We start from the raw sequence: 6,618 nt of genomic DNA, 5'->3' as shown, positions 1-6,618 counted from the left end.
GAAAAGTTCTCCTTGTCTGGTGTACTTTTGATGGCACAGACCTGACAAAAGCAATTCTGCTTCTTGTTCCAAACACCCTTTTTATACAAAAAACCCCCAAACCCCCAAAAATAAAGGTAAAAAAAATTACATCTGGCATGAAGTGAAAGACAGGGTGTTCCTGGGTTATCTGAGGCAAGGGAGGGGCACAGGGGTACATATCTCTGCGGGGGCACCTCACCCAAGCCCTATCACTGGCACACATTAGAATACACCCCTTCCCACTCTTGTATGCAGGCTGGAGTCCCTAAAATCAGACAGCACAGATGTCACATACTGGCATGTCTCTCTACTGTACTTGAGTGCACATAGGAGGGAACAGAAAGCCACAGTCAACTATTTGAATATTATTAAAACATGATTATAAAGTCAGGTCTGATAGCAAAACTTAATGCTTTAAAATCAACTGGCTGGAAATTCTCTGACAATGGACCCATGTCTTTCTATCAAAAGTGCTATCAACAAAAAGCATCCATTTTGTCTCCAACACCATTGCTTCCAGCCATCCAGCCTGTTTGAAGCTCACTAGCAGGAATGTTTGTGAGACAGAAAAGTATTTCATATGTTTGTCTGTGTGTCTACTGAATGCTTTGCTTCTTGTCAAGGACTGCTGAAGAACAGAAACAGTCCTCCCAATTCCTGACAATTCACTGCAAGGTGCTTGCACATTCTTGTTTGAGGTGGTGTGAAAAGGCCTGGCAGTGGTGATTGCACGTACTGCCTGTCTAAATAAAGACATATACTGTTAATAATAACCCTGGTCCCTTCAGTCCTTTCTCATCCTGTATTGTATTTACCATTTACAATACTATTTCTGGTTTCTTTTATAGGTTAAACCTCTATAGACAGGAAAACATGCTGGCTGCTGCTGGGTTTGTTTCTAGCATATACAAGCAGAAGAGGAATGGAAAACAAGTGGATACAAATAAAATTTTAAAGGCCTGAAGGATGACTGTATATAAGAAAGGTTTCAAGGGTTAAAAATGCTTGAGTTTTTACTGCCAGGCTTTTGATTTTGATCATATTGAAAACTTTTTTTTGTTTCTCTCCATTAACATTGGTTAATGCGACTTGTGAGTGAACCCTTCACTTTATGTCCATCTTTATGGTAAGCAAGAGTAAGTTTTTCAGTTTGACCAAGATGGTTAATGTGTATAAATCCAGGGATGACACATAACTAATACAAGTAACCATACAAAATAATGCCAGTGTTCTTTAGCCAAACACACATGAACTGAAGACAAATGCTTTTTGCTTTTAACTTGTGTTCCACACCATTAGTGCAGACACTAACTTTAAAACATTTTGTAGAAACTGTAAAAATTGCAATTATTACCCCAGAAAGTACAGTAAGCTTTTGATTTTGTGCCTCCAGTTATTAAAAGCAGATGTTTCTTCACATTTTTAAGTGCTAAAATTTACATCAATAAGTAACACTGCTACTTTGGAGGACAAAGTTGTGCTAGTGGTCTATAACATCATGAATGACAGGGGAAAGGATAAGAGTAACTGTCCACTGGTTTTGTATATAGTAAAAAGATAAGAGGACAATGAATAACCCTATTAGACAGCAGATTTTAAAACAGAAAGAAGAAAAGAGATATTGAGCTACAGAACTCATATGTTCAGAGTATTGTACAGGTCAAGTCTGCACTGCTGAAAGGGCAGTAAATTTGAAAAGGTTTGAATGCAAGGGGAGGAAGATTACCCTACCTCTGGCCTATGCTCATTTTTTTCCACAGGCACCTATTACTTTTGTTGCTGGCTGTAGCGTACAGGGCTTGGTGCGCTCTCAGCATTTTAATTTTTTGCAAGTTACTCACAAATGAAATTAGCTACTGTAAAAACACAACTATCTAGCTGTGGTATTTGTTAGAAAGTGGAAATTCAGAGCTTGAAGGGATCTGCAGAGACTATTCAGTGCAACCTCCTGCACTTTGTGGAGGTAATAAAGGTATTTTGGGTAATCTGTTTTTAAAACTAATCTCCACGAGCAAGGTTCTGACACCACTTTGGGTAGTTTGCTTTTCTCTTCTTGTACTCAAAACGATTTATTTCTATCTGATCTAAAACTTCTTTCCTTCAAATTGAGGCAATTCCTTCTCATCTTTCCTACAGTGGAAAAAATGTGTGAATAAACTAACTAAAAATGTGCTTCCCTTTCAAATGAATATAAGGGCCATCAAACGACAGGTAGCATGTACTGCTGCTCTGACTTCCACATCCACAGCTTCTGCAGATCAGGGCTTTCCTGATTTCCACACACTTCTCCCTTTCTATTGTTTTTCCCCCCCCCTCTCATTTTCAAATCAGAGCCACAGGATGTGGTTCTTTTAAGTTTTCTGTTGTCTTATTGTATGAACATGGTTCTTCAATACCATTTCCCCTCTGCTTCCCAGAAAGTTGCTATTGCCATCTCCCCCATCAGTCCGTAATGCCTGGGAGCAGCTCTCCTGCTCGGCACACACGGAACTGCAGCGCAACGAGCCACACAAAGCAGTTTGTGAGCACATGTGAGCCCACATGTTCCACAGGCTTCACTGACACACATAATTGCAAGCTCACAGGTAGTTTAACTGCTAAGCAGTCTGCATCCGCTCTTCTGGGACTGGCCACCCAAGGCAGAGGGAAGTTTTTGACGCGATCACAAACATCTTAAACAGCGCAATAACAAAGCATGAACACCAAGTAACAAATATTAAATATTATTTCTACCACACGAATTCTGTAAAAGTTCCGAAAAAAATACAAACACCCTAAAAGCCTTTTTTGAAAGCACAGTGATTTACATGGAGGCTTGCAAACATCAATTTAAAAGCACTGTAAACAGAGTTTATATGAATTTTTGCTCACAAATGTTTGTTAACTTTGCTTCCTCTGCATTCAACTAACACTGTTTTTTGCTCAGGGCACTTAGTCTAGTATTTAGAAAAGCATGTAAGCATTCACTGAATTTCTATTGAATGAAAGGACAACAGAAGATGCACATTAAAAAAGAACAAAAACAAAACCAAAAAAACACCATATAGGAAGCAGATATAGCACAATTCTCCCACCCTCAATAATATTGCTGCACATAAAATTCATACAATTATCTCATTCTTAAACTCAGAATAAACAAACAAATGAAAAAGGTGTCATTATCTATGGAGCAGATGGAAAATATTCCTTTGCATTTTGTTTCACAGAAGTAATCTGAAAATCTCTTTTGGGCTTTCATAAAATGCAGACCCTGACAAGAAATTGCCTTTATTTGTAGAGAATGTCAATTGGTACCTGAAATTGAAAGCTGACATAGCATTCTTTACTGTTACTGGGAAAAAATAATAATGGTTTGAGAAGACTTACATAAAAACAGAATGTGTGATTTCCTGCAAATTTACAGCTCTCGGGACAGCTTAATTGCTGTAGAACTTACACACTGCAAATATATTTATCTTCACAGATACATATGAGGTAGGGATATACCACTGGTTTTGTCCTACAGATCAGGAGCTCAGTCTCAGAAATAAAGGTCACTTACCCAAGCTCACATAGGAATATTTTGGTAAAGCCATCTCAGACAACCCCCTTACCTCTCTGGTCCTCTTGCCTGTACCACATTACTGTAGGGCAGCCCTTTATGTGTCTCCTGGCCCCTCCTGGCTCAGTCAGAGCCCCACAGCACCTGACACCAGTTACTAACTGCTACTCATTTAGGGGAAGAAGTAGTGGAATAATGACAGTATCATCTAATAAAATTCAGGTTTCTAGCCTTAATTGATTATTATTAAACCTGATTTGAAGTCAAGGGTAGCACAATGAGTAAATGTAATCTTTTGATTAATCGCTGATCGTGAGTGAGTGGGTATATCAAGTATGTAATTTAAAATGAGCTTTTAATAATAACCAACAAGATCTCAACTACTAAAAAAATAAACAATGCCTAGGAGACTCCCAGGCAGTGGAATAGTACTGTTTATGCTGGTAAGCTAGTTGTGGCCCAAGCCAGATATTGGAAACCAGAGCCATCCAGGAGCCATTTCCAATAGGTAGTTCACATGTACAGAAGTATAAATAGTGGCTATTCCAGCTAGTCTCAAGAGTAGTGGTGTTCCTGTGCAGGTTTAACTTATTAGAACAGACATAGTCTAAGTGTGGCATTTTCTCTAATTAGGATCTTCACAATTTCAAGAATGTAACTTTTTTGAGGATACAGCTTTTTTGAGAGTGCTGTTGAAATAGCTACAATCTGGAGGATTTTTCTTTCTTATTTTCTCCTGAAAAGAACATAAGAAAAGTAAAACATGAAAAATATTAAATAAGAGAAAAAGAGATAAAACATGAAAAACATGAAATAAAATGGAAAAACACCTCACTACAATATATAACAGATAAATATACAGCAAAGGCCATAAATACCAGTTATTAAGTTTGACCTTTCTCTTGTTACACTACGGGCAATGCATGCCATTTCTTAATAACATTGACTGAGATTCTTTGGGTAACAGGATTTTCTTGTTAACTCAAATTCCAAATTATTGGGGAGTGATTTGAAATGCTCACTGAAAAGGGGAAAGTGACTGGCTCAAAGTGTCATGGTACATAGCTCTGCCATCCAGGTGCACAGTGTGAAGGGTCATGCAAGCTCTCCTGCTGTCAGTGTAATGCTCTTTCAAAAGGCCACTCGGGGTGGTTCTCATTCATTGAAATATTTTTTAAAGACACTCCAGGCTCAGTGTAGAGGACAGAATTAATTTCAGCCGAACTTTCCTGTGCAAGAAATACAAATATATTATTACCACTGCAGTATGAACTTGAGCAACAGAAATACAAAACCAGTGATGTCAATATAATATTAGTTCTCCTGATATTTTTTCTTGTGTTAAGTTGTGTCATTAATAGATTATTTTTGGGTATCTGAATCTATAGTGTTTCTGCATTTATTCTTATTATAAGTTACCTAATATTTTATTTTTTAGCAATATTAACTTATCACAGATAAGACTGTCTGTGATAAGTTATTATAGCATAAATGATGATACATAATTATATAAAGTAACTCAGACATAAAGCTCACTTGAACACTTCAATTGTTGTCATTGATGAAGGATCCTTTATGACTATCACTCCAATAGTGAGAATAAAACTGCAAACCAGAAAGCATTCCTACAAAAATGTGAGCAGGTCCTACCCAGGAAGGAGGTCAGCTGAGATAAATTAAACCTCGATTATGAGCTGGTAAAAAAGAAAAACCCAGTGGAAAAGCAAATACAGTGCAAAGGAACCCCAGAAATCTGAGTGAAAAGTGGGAAGCTGAAGTTTCATGTTCTAAAATACATACAGATAAAGATGCACACAGTAACAAATAACCAAAGAAAAGACTTAGACTTACCTTTGATTTTTTCCGTGCACACCAGAAAATAGTAATTATAATAATAAAAAGGAACGCAAGGGAAATGCTGACTCCTGCCACTAGAAGAGCAAAAAGAAAGGCAACCATGACTCTAAACCATTAGGAAAAGAAAAAAATTATTATCTACATTTGTGGTGGATAATTATGCAGCATAAAACAGTTATACGTGACAATGAAAAATAGATCTTCATTCTTCCTACAGACAAAAATCTCATTCAAGTCTGCATTTGTACAGAAATAAGCCAAGCACATCACAGATCATTATAGCAATTTTTTTTTAGCAATACAAATGTGTATTATATTAATCTCCAGTGAGCAACAGTTACTGCTGATCACAATATTAATATTGGTGTTACAGATTTTATTAAAATGAAAAGCTCCAAATACTAACTATAGTAATAAGAATGTAAATTACTACGGTTTAGTCTAGGAGAGCAATACTCTTACTACTTGAATCACCAGAGAAATACCGTGACTTGCAATTAAGGAGTGTTTTAAATACTACGCTATGAAAACAGAGTTTTTCAGGCCAATGTAGGCAACTCCCTGCATAGCTTTTGTATTCTATAACCAACTGCAGTAAAAGAAGTTAAAAATTCAAAACTTAGCTGAAGAAAAAACATATTTAAGCAGCAGTACTTATATTGAAGTTGTCAACTTACCTTCCACACTTGACAGGTGGTGTCTTGTTGCTAAAAGGAAAATAATAAAAATTAGAAACTTGACAAAACTGTACAGCTATATGTAATGAAGCTAAAGCTGGTGTTCCTACCATTTTTTTTCCTTGGTGATTACATGGCACTGAATTTCCAGCTAGGTATTAGAAGGAAACTAACCAAGTATTTCGGTCAAAATCATAGATGAAAGCTATGAACTACTCTGTACCTAAATTCACCATCCTTGCACGCTTTGTTGACCCTCCTTCGTACCTGCCTTGTCTGTTTGGCAGATATGGCTTTGTGCGGCAGAGTGCTCTCATATATTTAGAGAGCTGGGCATTTCCATGTATTTATAACTAGCAAAACTAAATCCATGCCAGAACAGCAGCTTTCTCCAGATCCTGCCACGCTGAACGAGGAAGGAGGAAGTAAGAAGGTAAGACTGTTGCTACCAAGTTTCGTCCTCCTTTTTGCCTTTCTTCTGTGTTCATCATTGAGCCTCGAGTAGTACCTTGGTATAAGAAG

This window comes from Neopelma chrysocephalum, unplaced genomic scaffold, assembly GCF_003984885.1.
Source record: "Neopelma chrysocephalum unplaced genomic scaffold, ASM398488v2 Primary Assembly neopelma1_88, whole genome shotgun sequence".
In the NCBI taxonomy this organism is placed as follows: domain Eukaryota; kingdom Metazoa; phylum Chordata; class Aves; order Passeriformes; family Pipridae; genus Neopelma; species Neopelma chrysocephalum.
This window is presented reverse-complemented; position numbering follows the sequence as displayed.